The sequence below is a fragment of the Cyprinus carpio genome, unplaced genomic scaffold (assembly GCF_018340385.1).
Source record: "Cyprinus carpio isolate SPL01 unplaced genomic scaffold, ASM1834038v1 S000006701, whole genome shotgun sequence".
In the NCBI taxonomy this organism is placed as follows: Eukaryota; Metazoa; Chordata; class Actinopteri; order Cypriniformes; family Cyprinidae; genus Cyprinus; species Cyprinus carpio.
Window position 1 is genome coordinate 577,536 of NW_024879310.1, and position 16,758 is coordinate 594,293.

Genomic DNA, 16,758 nt, shown 5'->3' on the forward strand with positions numbered 1-16,758 from the left:
TAAATTTACTGCTGGAGAACTGACACAGCACCATTTTTGCTAGAGGCAACTGAAATTAATGTAACCTTTAGAAAACTGATTTAGAAACTGAAGTTTATGTAACCTTTAGATTTAGATACATTCAAGAAGATGTATCATGTAATATCTGTACCATACAGTATACAATATGAAGGCTAGTGCATCCCACTTGGAATTAAAATACATGACTGAAGTATATGTCACCTGGATTGTTTATCATCTGTTTCAAAGAATGCATCCATTCATGCTTTTTGGTCAATATCACCCAAAACCCCTGATGGAGTTTGTGATGCTTTATTTTCCACTTTTTTCATTTGTAGAACAGTGCTGATAAATATAATGCAGAATGTGCCAAAGCAGTTTTTAAATGCACAAACCTAAGTTAATATTGAATATTAGTAATGATTTTAATGTTTAAACTTATGCAAATGCGAACAGTATGTGAAGAAATATGCTATATAATTTGTGACAAAACATTATTATCTAACACACTGAGGAACATACAGAGGTACATTTTGACGTGCTTCATTTCCATGAGAAGAGAAGGGAGGAGCTGTGACATCACTGCAGGTGAGAGCTTTCAGTGCACGGAAAACTAAACTGAACAATTTGGGAAAAATATAATTTTTAATCAACAGGACATATATTCACTGAAATTGTATCAGAATTGTATTGAGTGAACATCATTTGTGGATTGCAATTTAAAGTTTGATGTGTGCAGAAACATTGTCACACAACAGAATCAGGAAGTACATGAACTGCAGACAAACTGAAAGCTGAAGGTAAAAACTATGCTCGTTTTACATTGATATTTTACCTTACAACTGATTTGTGTGAAAACATTTTGTGGTTTTGATACTTGATTTTGTTTTCTTTCCTCCATTTGTTTCCAATAATTTGTAATTAATTCTGTAAAAAAATAAATAAACTAAACTAATAAACTATTATATTAAAAATAAACATTTAAATGCAGCCAAGTTGAGAATCTATGATCAATGTAGGTTTTGTATCCGTTTGTTTTTTATTCGTCAACACTCTAAAAACCAGTTCTTTTTGATCAGTGTACTTTGTACTCATGTGTACTTTGTACCCGAGCAGCATGTTTGACTGCTTACAGTTTATTAAATCACTTTAACATTTCTATAGTCACATGTTTCCTGGTCATATTTCAAGAGATGTATTTTGTGTTTACTGTGAATAGAGCAAAAAGAGTGAAATTCTGAGAGATGGCAGAATTTTCATCAGCAGCACAAAAACCATCCGAGACGAGGAGGAGGAGTCTGGATGCACCTCCATTATGTCAGTAACCTAAAGAAAGAATGAAAGATAGGATGATAATTTAATAAGTGTCATAAAATCATATCAAATGGATATAATTTACAAGTTATTTTTCTTTTATGAGATCCTAATTGTTGATGAGTTTTGTTTTCTTGATTTAATAATTTGCTTTGTATTTTTAAATCAGTTATCAATTTAGATGATAAATGGGTGTTTCTTCATCTACCTCTTCCTCTTCAGCTCTGTCAATGAGCTCCAGTGTTCGATCTGTCTGGATTTGTTCACTGATCCAGTCAGCACTCCATGTGGACACAACTTCTGTAAGAACTGCCTGAACCAGTGCTGGAACAACAGTCAGACCTACAACTGTCCATTCTGTAAAGAAACATTCAGTAAAAGACCCGACCTCAAGATCAACACAGCACTCAGACAGGTTGTGCAGCACATTAAGGAAAAGTCTGGTCTGAGTAAATCTGAGGTTCTCTGTGACTTCTGTGATGATATTAAGATGAAAGCGCTGAAGATGTGCCTGGTGTGTCAGAGCTCTTACTGTGAAACTCACCTGGAGCCCCATCAAAGAGTCGCACATTTAAAGAAACACAAACTGATCGATCCCGAGGCGAATCTTGAGGACTATATCTGTCAGAAACATGAGAAACCTCTGGAGCTCGTTCTGTAGGGATGATCAGACATGTGTGTGTTTGCTCTGCGCAATGAAAGACCACAAGAATACAACACACTGTTGCTGTAGAGGAGGAGTGCGGAAGAGAGGGAAGGTAACAACAACTTGACCTTGGTGGATTAGGGAAATTGTTTTTATTACTTGGGTATTGCAACAGATCTGCACTGAAACGTCCACTGGGAGGTGCTAAAAGCCTATTATTATTTTTTTCCGAAATAAATGGACATAATCAAGGTTTGAATTCGTAACCACATACTAGCATACTACTACTAGACCTACTGTTTTTTACCATATATTTTAAAGCAGAAATTGTAAGAGTAGCATTAATATGCAGTTCCAAATTGAACAACTATTTCATTAAATTCTTTTTTTTTTTTTTTTAGCCTACAATGATTCTTGCATTTGTTGGTGCATTTCCAATGATTAACTTTAATATTATTTTGGGATTGAAACGAAAAAAAGTTATTTGAAGTCATAGGATAATGTGCACGTGTAATCATAAATTGTGTGAAAATTAATAAAAATTGTTGGAGTTTTGCCACTAGTGTTAATTTCAGCAAGACAAGACAACTGCAGCAAATTATGTAATTATGAAGTTCTTGCAAAAATGTAGTCCTGTTTTTTCCATTGAGACCCTGGTTGTAAATAAACTGTTTACCTATTTGTGTTAGATGGAATTGTTGACTCTGTTGAGTGTCTGTGTGTTCTGCTGTACCTGTAGCCTCAGCTGATGAAGATGCAGACAGAAGTGCGGCAGATGATCCCGAACAGAATTAAGAGAATCCAAGACATCAGACACTTAAAAGAAGTAAAAAAATGTGAGTATAGATGATTTACCTTTTGAAAATAAAAATCACTGTAGAAGTGTAATAAAAGTGATCCACATTTTTCCAGTGTGTGAGGAACAGACTGAAATTAAGTCATTATTCCCTACTTATCCCATCATAATCTCAAATGTCCAATGTTGATGGAAGATTTTCATTGATTAATGACTAAAGTTTTGGATTAAAAATATAATGCACTTATCATCTCACTGCTTACAGTAAACTATGACTGAATTGTAATTTTTTGGGTGAACTATTTAAAGAATAATAATTTAATAAAAGTGTTTTTTTTTTTTTTTATTATCTAACAGGAATCATCAGCAGAAAAAGAAAAAAGCAGACAGTACTGAGCTCTTCACTGATCTGATGCGCTCCCATTGAGAGATGTCAGTCTGAGCTGCTGGAGATGATGGAGCAGCAAGCCAGAAGCAGAAAGCAGCAGGGAAGCAGGCTGAAGAGCTGATTAAAGAGCTGGAGCAGGAGATCACTGAGCTAAAGAGGAGAGACACTGAGCTGGAGCAGCTCTCACACACTGAGGGATCACCTGCACCTCCTACAGGTCAGTGTACTTCTGTCAGCTAACATCACAGCACAACACTCCACATGCTGAGGGATTTCTGCTTTTCTCCTGCTGTAGATTTACCCATCGCTGATCAGACCTAAATTCACCAGCAGCTGGTCTGAGATCAGTATTAGTGACACTCAGCTGAGTGTGGAGACTCTGAGGAAAGCTCTGATTCAACTGCAGGAGACTCTAGACGAGAAACTCAGCAAGTCTGGTAAGAAAATGTCAAATACATTGTACATGTTTTCTTTAATATATCATGTTTAATATTTGATTTAAAATCATGTCATTTAAGGAAATCCATAATAATCAACATGCAATATACCCTTTCATAAATAGGCCTAGTGTCACATAAAAAAAAAAATGCAGTATATAATATATAGTTAATTTGAGTGATTCAGTTAAAAGTAAATAATACTACTACTACTAATAATAATAATAATAATTTTCACCCTAAAACTACCAGTCTGCCATATATTATATGCCTTATAATATTTTAATGGAATTTGTCTCCATAGTCCAGAAGACAATGCAGCATGCAGGTACAAAAGTCAGTGATGCTGAGAGTGTTCCCAAGACAATGCAGTTATATGGAGGTACGTGGGTCAATGACAATAAGAATGTCCACCATAAAGAAAAAATAAATTTTTACTAATTTAAAACACCTGTCACATTTTTAGAAATGTTCTTTTTAGATTAATTTGTTCCTTTTGCTTTTATACAATTTTCTCGAGTCAATTTAATAACTCTTAAAAATGTGGTGTATGTGTGGTTTAACCGTTTATTTATAGCAACATTTTTCCTTACACATTAAATTAATTATTCAGTCAAATTAAAATTTAGATAATTAACACTACAATTTGTGTTAAATATTTAAATATGCCACAGTCTACTTTGTTTTCATATTAAACACATCAAACTTGTTGTATTTTGAAGAATTGCATTTTCATATCTGATCTCTGCCTTTCAGTGGATGTGACTCTGGATCCTGATACAGCTCATCCAAATCTCATTCTGTTTGATCATGGAAAACAAGTGAGATATGGAGATATTAAGCTTGAACTCCCAGACAACCCAGAGAGGTTTGATTATTGTCCCTGTGTCCTGGCAAAAGAGGGATTCAGCTCAGGGAGATTTTATTTTGAGGTGCAGGTAAAAGGAAAGACTGACTGGGATTTAGGAGTGGCCAGAGAATCCATTAACAGGAAGGGAATGATCACAGCAGCTCCTGAAGCTGGGGTACTGGATTGTAATACTGAGGAATGAGAATCAGTATCTGGCTTGTGAATCTCCCCCTTTTCCCCCTCTTTTCCGAAAGTGAAGCCTCAGGTAGTGGGTGTGTTTGTGAATTATGAGGAATGGTCTGGTCTCCTTTCATGATGTTGAGGAGTCCAGGTCTTGCATTCATTCTTTCACTGTTCAGTCTTTCACTGAGAAACTCTACCCATACGTTAGCCCTTATGATAATAAAAAAGGTAGAAATGAAGCACCACTGGTAATTGGGTACAATAAATGAATATACACCACCCATATGAAAATAAGATTTAGGACTACAGTATGAATACTTTCTGTTTTGAAATGATGCATTATGTCATCACATGTTTTGCCTATAGCATTTGTTTTTCAGCTTTGAAACCCTGCTTCTCAGTTTTTTATATATTTTTTAATTTCTGTTCTGAAGGGTCAAAAGTTTGCTAAAGCCATTTTAAAGTACTGCTCTCAAGTGAAATTACACGTAAAATGGATCTGATACATCTGTATGTTAATCATGTTTTTTGCAGTTTGCTACATTTATTTCTAAAGAAATTTAATGAAATATAAACACATGGCACAATTAATTATCCTAATCATATGTAAATAATACTGTAACTCAGCATTGTCTTTCTTTTTTATCATTCTTGAGAGCCACCAAGAACTTTTTGGAGTGACATATGTACTGGTCTCTATTTTTAGGTAACAATTTTATTTTCTTATTACATTGGGAGGAGAGCTACATATAAATGTTTTTGCATTAACAATGGCTTATGGAAAATAGAACAATTAGGATAACTGTCAACAAAGATATGACTGTGAAGTATACAGATAAAGATTTTGTTTTACAACAAATTAAAGAACCCAGCAAACACAACTACATTTGTACAAATTCAAAGTAACATGGCTTTTAACATAGAACACATAATATAAGAGTATATATAATATACAATATGTCAAATTATGTCATAGGGTTACATTACTCATGTAAATCTGCTTATTACCAGCACATTTTACACTTTACCTTACATGTAGGGTTGACCTCTAGTTGTTGTTCTAAGTTCAAAACATTATACAATCAAAACATAAGCCATCATTAATCATTTGTAATAATGTATACTACACACAGTAGTTACTAATTGTCTTTATTCACAACAGATAAAAAGCCATCTGAATGGGCTAGTCCACAATAATAATAAAAAAAACGAACAAGTCTGTCATCATTTACTCATCCTCATTTCATTTGAAACCTATTTGACTTTCTTTCCTCTGATGAACACAAAGGGAGACGTCTTAGAATATTAACCTTAGTTGCTATTCACTTTAATTGATGCAATAAAAAGTAAATGGCTAGTAAAGCAAATATTCTGCCTAAATATCTGCTGTTATCCGTATGAAAAACGTCCTAAAGAGATAAATGCTGACAATTTTTCACTTTGGGGTGAACTATGACTTTATGGATGTAAAAAGCAGATGTGGAGAAAATTATGCTTCACATTGGTAAACTCCATAATTATAAGAATATTAGCAATCAAATTAAAGAGAAAGTTAGAATCTCAAAGTAATGCTTAACACAGTTTTCTTTTTTAATTTAGAGAGCAACTACATTAATTTCTTAAATAGTGTGCATTTTCTATTTTCTATATTCTCTTGCAATATTCAAACATTTCTGTCCATGAGTATTATCGCCTAATATTCTGAAAGAAACACATAAAAGGCAATAGATAGCCCTACTAGACATGTAGGTCCATTGTACAGCACACTTTTTATGTCACCACGTCATAATGCGTTCTCAAGCATGTGTTGGAAATGTAACACCCCTTACCATAATCACAAGTTTCAGCGTTCCAAAGCAGCTATAAAGACAGTTAATAATCATTTTTTACTATATCAGGTAATGCAGTTAAAGCCCCGAGTCAGATTTTGAAAGCACAGATGACCAAGCCAATCAATTGGAACCGATTTTACAAGCATGACTTGAGCAGAACGTATCAGACTGGTAAAAACTGCACATGACGCCGCCGGCATGAAAGCACAACAGGTTTGTGCTGTTTCAGCTCTACTTGAGCATCCAGTGTAAAACAGAACACAGTAGTGCATCTATGTTCGTCTCTTTTCGCTGCCAATTAGTTAGTGGAGAACAGAGGATACTATGCTTGTAAACTAAATCCATATCTGCACTTGTGATCGTAAGAATGACAAAAAATATGAGTTACTATACACTTCACCAAACTCTGCAACTGAACAGTCAATAGCAAATAATAAAATATACTTACAGGCTCTAATTCAGAATGCCGGATCTTTCTAGCAAAGTTGGAATTGCCCCATTTTTTAGAAACAGCCTTTGTGCACAGCTGGCCTCTCCCAGGTTCAGGAAACTGTCCTCTGTAAAATGGACGGACCACATCCTGGCAGATAGTACCACTCATCTAAGATTTTTTATGGAACCCTATAAAAGGTTCCTATTAGCACCAAAACGGGTTCTGTTATTGCTACAGCTAAAGAACCCTTTTTCTATACTGTTTAGAACCATTTTTCTAAGTATATACTAGTATATATTATAACAATAAAATTGTAATGCATTAAATACTTTTAAAATTCATTTTTTTTTTTTTTATGTTTTTTTATGTATAACTGTAGAAACTGCTAAATATATTCAGCCACAGACGTGTTGCTGCTGTAGCTTTGCTAACTCAGAATTTAGTCTGATCACACTTAATGCACATGCCTGTTCTTGACATCGGCTTTTTAGATGTTTTGTTCTGTTAGATTGCTTTATCACTGTCAATCATTGCACTAGGACCTCGCTTAATTTTATACACTTGCATTTGTAACGTTTGTATGGACGTTTGGTCCTCTTAGACAAACAAAACTTTTCTTCAAATTGTAAATGGAATATGTAGAGAAAGCAGGCAAAGGGCGCTCGCCCTTATAGCACAGTCAATTTTGACAGTAAACCGGAAATGACTGAGCTGACGGCTGGCTATCTAAAACCAGGAAGTAACCGTGCATATAGTCCTTGTTTCATAGAATTGTCAAACATAACAGTTAGAAAAGACACAATTAGCTGCTATTAGCTTTCGTTTTTCTGCCGATGAGGGTAGGGATTAAGAGGGCCAAGATTCAAAAGTCACAGTTCGCTACCGCTTAAAACACATGGTTCACTATGACAAAAATACAAATGTGTTTAGATATTACATTGTTTACATCTTTACATACAAAAATTATTCTAAAACGGGGGAGCATTATTTATTTATTTATTTTAGCATTATCTACCACAAAGTTTTCTGCCTCAGTGGAGTTAGGGTTATTAAATCATAATATGCAATTTTGTAGCAGATTTATTAGGAACTGTATTTCTTGCTAGTTAACTGACAAGCTAATAGATTCAGAACCTTCAATCAAATGTGTTTTGTGTTTTGAATATCTTCTATTTTTATTTTTTCTGCCTTGCAGTGTCAGAGACCATAAAGCACAGATACACTAAGTCGGATAAGATAGCTTCCCAACCCCATACACTACTTACTACAGAGACAGATGAGAGAGAGAGAGAGAGAGAGAGAAGAGAGGAGAGAGAGAGAGAGAGAGAGAGAGAGAGAGAGTATTCACATATCTGACATTTATTCATATAAAACCATATAAAGATCTTAAAACCATTTGATCAAGAAAAGAAGGAACAGATTAAACTACAAAATGCTCAACCCTGATAATTGAATTACATAACAAACCATATCAGATAACACTTATAAACTATATGCAGTGCTGAGAAGCTAACTTCTTACATATAATCTGGATTACTATAATCAGATTCCAAAACTTAGAGTACTTGTAAATTACATAATTTACCTATAGAGTAGTATTACATTTTAAAATTCTCGATACTCAGATTACAGTTACTTTTTTGTTGAGGCATTACTTAATTGCTTATCCACACAATGGCATACTGTAAAAATTCATTGAATCTCCCTAATTCTTCTTTCTTTTTTCTATTTAATGTTCCTTTCTTAAAATCCTCCTACTGTTGTCATAGCATTTAGTTTTTGACTATATTCACAATGTTTAAATTTGCAAACCCACACTTCTGAAATTTCTGAAAAAAAAAAGAAAAAAAAAAGGCATCTCTCAAGCAATTTAGCATTTAGATAAAAACAAAAAAATAACTAAACATTGGTAATGTATAACTGGGAAGCATGTTGTCTTCATACCCAGTGCCTTTCAGTAACTGCCCACCCCCCCCCCCGTGGCTTGGGTGTGTCATTGTTGTTTTCATGCTTTTATTAATGTTTTATTCATTCATTAAAACAAGTTTGATTAATAAAAAGTAATCTAGAAAAAGTCATATTACATTACCTCAAATGAGTAACCTACATTAGGGGTGAGCGGGACACACAAATTACCCACAGCGGGTAGGGGGGTTTTTTTTTTTTTTTTTAGTCGTGACAACGCATGGATTTAAACATTTCTACGCGCATGCCTAGCATAACAAAACTTACAGTATTTACTAGTGCATTATCAACACTATTAAAAAAATTGTGCTAAAAATTCTAAAATCTTTTTGAAGAATACTCACTGAACATTTAACCACTAGCCAAAAGTCAATTGTTGGTTTCAGATAGGTCATATGATTCTACTAAAACAGAACAATATTTTTGTGTATTTGGTGTAATGCCATGTGTTTTATGTGGTTTAAGGTTCAAAAAACACATTATTTTCCACATATTGTACATTTTTGTTTCTCCTCTATTGCCCGCCTCTCTGAAACGCATTGATTTTTTACCAATCTCATTGGTCGGAAAAAGCGAGGGCATACGCTGATTGCCCAGCTATCCAGTGATTGTTGTGATTGCGTTCTGAGAATGCCTCAAGTGTGTGATGGAACTGTTCTGCCCCTTTACCATAACTGTGATGCCCTGTGTCCTGGAGTAACAAGACAAAACCAATAAATAAAACATATTATACAACCAAGCATTTGCTGGCATCCAGTGGGGGACATAATTACGGATTATAATGACTTATACTGTGGTTTTTACACATTGCATTGCGTAATCATGCCCATAAACATCCCACAATGTCTGCATTTTGTGTCTCGCGAAAGAGAAACTACAAACACAAGCTCTCCTCTAGACTACTCCCAACTCGCATTTGAATCATCAGTGGCAAATCCTTTAAATATGTAAACGTACTTACAGAATGTGAGTCAGAAGCATTCAAGACTGTCTTTTATAGAACAGACGGCATGTAGCCTAGTACCCACAGGCCCCAGTCCTTCTCTACACCCCTGGAATCTTTGCGACTCTCACCTGTTTCTGCCCGAACATTGTTGTAACATACACACTTACCCACTGATTTCTCGTTGCGTCCTCTTTTGCGCAGGGTCCCCCCAATTCGTTTCACTTTCACCACGAAACCCAGCAGCTATCCTCCACAACCTGGCGCCGGTGGCAACACCTGCCGAGACATCACCGTTATGCCTTCCTTCTTCTGTGTGCCCATTCTGGGCGGCGTTTCTGAACTCTTCCCACCTCATGCTGTCGACATTGTGGGGGCCCCTGCTTAGCATTTCGTCTTTTTGTGTAGGCGTGGGTGACTCGTAATTTTTATACAAGAATGTCTCTTTGGATTTAAAATGTTACAGATCTTCTTTATGCACAAAGAGCTCTTGTCACACTCCTAAAGAGAACGGAAACCTCCATGCCATTGCCTCCTATGACCCCTTTCCCCCCCCCCAGCAAACCTTTGCCCAAACATTCGTTGTGTGTTGCGATCCGGGTTGTTCCAAGTTGGCCCTAGTTGCACTGTCTGTCATTGTAAAACCCTCCACAATTCTTTTTATTAATTCTTTACCAAAATGCCCCTCTTTTTATTTTATTTAAACAACTATTTTAGTTTTTCTAGTGTCATATCTCTCCCATAGATCCTCCCATATCTCGAGTATTACAGTCGCCCCCCCATTGTCCCATGCCAGTTTACCCGCCTCCGTCCACCCCCCCAACTCCTGTTACTCTATTTCCTCCTATCCCAGCTTGGACGCGGGCGAATTCTCTGCGGTTTGGTCCCTAAATTTCTGGGCTCAGAGCCCTAACACTCACACCGCATGACCAATATGCAAACCTCTTGCTCTACTCTGAGTATATTGTAAGTTCCCGTTCATGCCCACTAAGGGATTTCTAATTATTGCTCATTCATTCCTTGTCCGCTTTTCTAACCTCCCGTGCATTTTAGTTCTTTCTTCTCTCTGTCTGCTTCTTATTTGTTATTTATCTTATCCCAGTTTTTCTTTTACTGTTAGTGTTTCCATGTTTTAATTGTCATTTTCACTGCGCCCGGTACCATGCCCCGTTGGTGCTCCATTTTTTGCCTCACTTGTTTCCGATCGGGGTCTCACACATTGGCGTAGAGTTTCTCAGTGAACGACTGACCAGTGACAGATACATCTTAGATCTGCCGCCGGCCCATCATAACAGCGAGACCCAAGACCCTCCTCAGTAATCCAAGAACACAACCTACAACCTGAGGCTTCATTCTCAAAGACCGAGTGGACAAGAGGGCGATTCCGAGCCAGCGGGGGGGGGGGGGGGGGGGGGGGGAGGGTGTCATGCATTCCCATCCCTCATAACTACAACCCAATATCCATTATTCAGGTACTCTGCTGAGATCATTCCTTCCAATTAATGCGATTCTCTGGCCACTCCTAAATCCCAATTCTGCTCTTTTCCCTCTACCTGCCACTTCAAAATAAAATCTTCCTGTGCTGAAGCCCTCTTTTGCAGACAACATGGGAACAAAAACTAAAACGCACTCATGTATCTCTGAGTACCACATATCGAAGTCTGAACTTGTATCACTTGTTTTATATCAACCCGAGAGACATGAGTTTGGACATAAGCTGTTTCAGGATCCAGAGTCCCAGCCACTGAACGACAGATCAGAAACGTAGATCACAACTTCTATGCAACCATACAACCTGAGAAGAATGCATACTCACAGTATATGACAGTCTAATCAAGCACACTCACAACTGTACCTGCTATTGTTGCATCCCTTATCACTGTCGGAGACAAATGACAATGAACATTTATTGCACTAGTTTTAAATCATAATACAGATCATTGCTTGCCTACAAATTACTGACCAGTCAATAATATAAAATTTAAGGTCAGCTCATAGTGTCCATTTTTTCCACCTTCAATTAGATCACGGCTATTCCAAAGAAAATATTACATTTTTCTTACCAGGTCTGCTAAGTTTCTCTCTAGAGTCTCCTGCAGTTTGAATCAGAGCTTTCCTCAGAGTCTCCACACTCAGCTAGTGTCACTAATACTGATCTCAGACCAGCTGCAGGTGATTTAGGGTCTGATCAGCGATGGGAAAATCTACAGCAGGAGAAAGCAGAAATCCCTCAGCATGTGGAGGGTTGTGCTGTGATGTTAGCTGACAGAAGTACACTGACCTGTAGGAGGTGCAGGTGATCCTCAGTGTGTGAGAGCTGCTCCAGTTCAGTGTCTCTCTCCTCTTTAGCTCAGTGATCTCCTGCTCCAGCTCTTTAATCAGCTCTTCAGCCTGCTTCCCTGCTGCTTTCTGCTTCTGCTCCATCATCTCCAGCAGCTCAGACTGACATCTCTCAATGGAGCGCATCAGATCAGTGAAGAGCTCAGTGCAGTCTTCTTTCTCTTTTTCTGATGCTGTCTGATAAATCAATACCATTTTTTTCTTTGTTATGTTTGAAAAGTAAATCACAGCATAAAACAAATTATTTTCAATTATCTTAATAGGAAAGAACTCAAACTGAAATCTAGCCTTTTTTTAACATCTGCATTGTTTCTACGACAATTTCCTGTGAGTACTCACTTTTTTGATGTCTTGAATTTTTCTTAATTCTGTCCTGGATCATCTGCTGCACATCTGTCTGCATGTCCAGCAGCTGGCTCTATAGACACAGACACATTTTATCTTTAAATATCAAATTTATATATTGAACCTGAAAAAAAAAAAAAAAAATAATCTTGTTGTTTAAATAAATAATGTGTTAGTAACTCCTACCCATCTCTCTTTGCTCTCCTCCTCTACAGCAACAGTGTTGTGATTCCTGTGATTTGTTACAGCACAGAGCAAACACACACACATCTGATCATCTCTACAGAACAGCTCCAGAGGTTTCTCATGTTTCTGACAGAAATAGTCCTCAAGATCCTCCACAGGATCGATCAGTTTGTGTTTCTTTAAATTTGGGGCTCTGTGATGAGGCTCCAGGTGAGTTTCACAGTAAGAGCTCTGACACACCAGGCACATCTTCAGTGCTTTCATCTTAATATCATCACAGATGTCACAGAGAACCTCAGATTTATTCTGTTTGAGTGCTGTGTTGATCTTGAGGTCAGGTCCTCTTACTGAAGAGTTTCTCTTACAGGAGAATGGACATGTTGTAGGTATGATGTGTGGTCCCGCATGCGTTCAGCAAAAGTGAGCATGTTCTTTACAGACCAGTGGATTGTATTCACATGGCGTGCTGACGGATCACGTGAACAACTTAGACAGCTAGAACACTGGATCTTCTGATAGAGTCTGATAGGAAGATGAAGGAGAAACACAATTTATCAATCTAATACATTATAGAATTTAGTATACATAAACAGGACTATGTAAAATAAGACCTCAGCTATGCGTTTAATCTAAGAGAAAGCATGAAGCATAAATCCAGGCTGAGTTGATAGATGAGTTTTTCTATCTTTGTTCAGTTACTGAATTACCTGGTTGTATCCAGGATTGTTTTCTCTTGTCCTTACTTTGTTTTTGTGAACTTAATGAATACCGATTGCTCTTCCCCTCATTTAAACCCTATTCCAGGAAAAAAGGCACAACAACACACAACACATTTCTCATTTTGTTAAATGAAATAAGACCAGAGTCGTTATCACTGAATTTATCAAATTAGTTGTTTGTATTTTAAGGTGATGTTCTGTAATATTTCCCAGATCACAATTACTATAAACCTGATTCCCACACCATCCAAAACATGTGTTTGGCGAAACTTATGTACAAATTGTGCCAGTTACAAAAAAGGAATGGAAATAATTTACAAATCTCATAAACTTATATTTTACTTCACAATAGAATCATAGATAACTATTCAAACTGTTGACACAGATATAGAAAAACCGATTTTTGAAATGTCCATGCTCACCAAATATTGGCTCATTTTGATTTAATGAGAGGCTACACATTCCAAAAAAAGTTGGGACAGGTAGAATAAGACGGGCTTGGACAAAAAGTTAAATATGTAGATATAAGGAACAGCTGGAGGACACTTTGCAACTTATTAGGTCAATTGGACAACATGATTGGGTATAAAAAGAGCCTTGTCAGAGTGGCAGTTGTCGGGCAGAAGTCAAGATGGAGCAGGGACATCTAATTCCCCCAATGCTGCGGCGAAAATAGTTTGGTGGCTCAATATCAGAAAGAGTTGCTCAGAGGACAAACTGCAAAGAGTTGGAAGTTATCATCATCTACAGTGCATAATATCATCCAAAGATTCAGAGAATCTGGAACAATCTCTGTGCGTAAGGGTCAAGGCCGGAAAACCATACTGGATGCCCGTGATCTTCAGGCCCTTAGACAGCACTGCATCACATACAGGAATGCTACTGTAATGGAAATCACAACATGGGCTCAGGAATACTTTCAGAAAACATTTTTGGTGAACACAATCCACCGTGCCATTCACCGTTGCCGGCGAAAACTCTATAGGTAAAAAAAGCAGCCATATCTAAACATAATCCAGAAGCACAGGCGTTTTCTCTGGGCCAAGGTTCATTTAAAATGGACAGTGGCAAAGTGGAAAACTGTTCTGTGGTCAGACGAATCAAAATTTGAAGTTCTTTTTGGAAAACTGGAACGCCATGTCATCCTGACTAAAGAGGATAAGGACAACCCAAGTTGTTATCAGCGCTCAGTTCAGAAGCCTGCATCTACTGATGGTTGTGGGGTTGCATGACTGCGTGTGGCATGGGCCGCTTCACAGCGCGCGAAAGGCACCATCAAATCGCTGAACGGTTATATCAATTAGAACACAACCTATGCTTCACCCTCAGCCGGTTCCTTAAGGGAAGACCCCTTAGCATTTTCCAAATGCATTGCCAGACCACATCATGCATTCGAACTACAAACATCATGGCTGACTGAAATGCGCAAGCCTGCAAGTCCAGATCTGTTCCCATAGAAAACATTTAGGGATGCATCATAAAGCTGGAAGAAAGATGCAGAACAAAGAAGGACCGAAGACCGTTGAGCAACTAGAAGCCTGTTATTAGACAAACATGGGACAGGCATTCATATTCCTAAACCTGAGACACGTGTCTCCGTCACCCCAGACGTTTGCAGACTGTTTATAAAGGAAGAGGGGTAGGCCCCCCACCAGGGGTAAAACATGGCTCATCCAATTTTGTCGTTGCGGGATGGAGATGTGTTGGAGATTGTTGATGCTGATGCCATGCAATTTAAAATTAAACTTATTTTTCCCTTTAAAATTATACATTTTTCTCAGTTTAAACATCGATAGCATTACATGTTGTATTCTAAATAAAATATGAAATAATTGAAAAACTTCTCACATCATGCTGCAGTATGGTTTTATTCACACATTTTGTACAGTTGTTCCCCACTTTTTTTGGAGTCATGTGTTACTTTCGCATACTCTAATATACCTGTATTTCGGAACTGGTGGGTGGCAACTACGTTAGGGTGATGACTTATTGCTATCGTGTCTTCGTAGCAAATCTAAGCCCAATTAGTCCTGGTATAACGCTGCACAACTTTGCGCAAATTTGATATGCATTCAACCAGGGAGTTTCGCCTCTTTTAAACTCACTTCACCTCAATGTTTTGCGTAATTTGACTCCTAATAAATATATGCCCTAACAACAGAGCTCCCAGGAATACCTGTTGTTTGTATCTGGATGGCTCTGATTGGTGCTTGCTGTGATAGAACCTGCACTTGATATAAAGTATTTTAAATACTGTTCCCATTTATAGATTTGCATTGTATCATAATCACACAAGTCTGACAGTTTCTGACCAATCATTCTATATTTTTTTCAGTTATTTTAGTATCTGTAACTTGAAGCGTGCATTGATTGTTTTGCATTAATAATATACATTTTTCCAGGGCATCCTTAACCCAACATCGGTGAGGCTGTTCAGTAGAAAAAAGCAAAACAAGATCAGAAATTGTTAAGAGGAACAGGGACACATCCTTTGAAATCCTATTACTGAACGAGCTTCCCGTAACCTTGGCCTGTTTTTAACACAATTATATAGAGGTTTGTTATTTTTTCGTGCTTAGTATTTCAAGAGCGCCCTGTTAGTGACTTGTAATTGTTTATATGCCCTTTGGGTCAACATAGTCTAAGAGTTGGTTGCCGAATCTGCTGGGATAAGAGGTAAGTCACTAAATCCACCTACGTGAATTCAATTCAAGGTCCACCCCAATTAAAATATCTTCACCCATGCGTTGGTTTAAAAGGATCTCCCAGGCCCCGTGTAGTGCTCTTTGTGGATGCTGTGACATTGTCGCCCGCGGTGTTCTTAATCCATATTGTTGCAGCGCACTGTACCAGGACGAGCAACAAGGATTCATGCAACTGGGGAACATCATGCAGTTCCTCCTGTACATAACTGCACGAACATTGAGCACGAGCTGGCACAGAACCCGAGAATCAATGGTACACGCTTCTGGTAAATAAGGCGAATTATGTTAAAACCTTTAATGAATGACAGAATTGAAAGTATGTTAAAATAAATAAATTAATAATAGTCCCATTGCCCCACATTGGATGCCATTGCGCAGCCTCAGAGAGATCACGTTCTAGGTCTCTCAGTCGTTAGTGATGTTGCCTGTTTGCAAGTCGCTCCAAATAGAGCCACGGAAACCGCTCTGATTGCTGAATGGTAAGTGGGACTCGTGGTTCTGTCTAGAGCTTGTTTATATTCATATAGATTAGCCTAGCTTGGGGAAACGTCTCGACACACAAAAATCACAATACAATAAACAGAGAATTATCATTGCTTATGTTCATGATGGCACCATTCATTAATTGGGGTATGCATATACACTGTATTATACAGCTCCCTTTTTCAGTCAGGGA

General features: G+C 37.5%; 1 pseudogene; it reads left to right on the plus strand.

Moving 5' to 3' along the window:
• Positions 1 to 129: 129 nt before the first annotated feature.
• LOC122144510 lies at positions 130 to 4,939 on the plus strand (annotated as a pseudogene).
• The last annotated feature ends 11,819 nt before the right edge of the window (positions 4,940 to 16,758 follow it).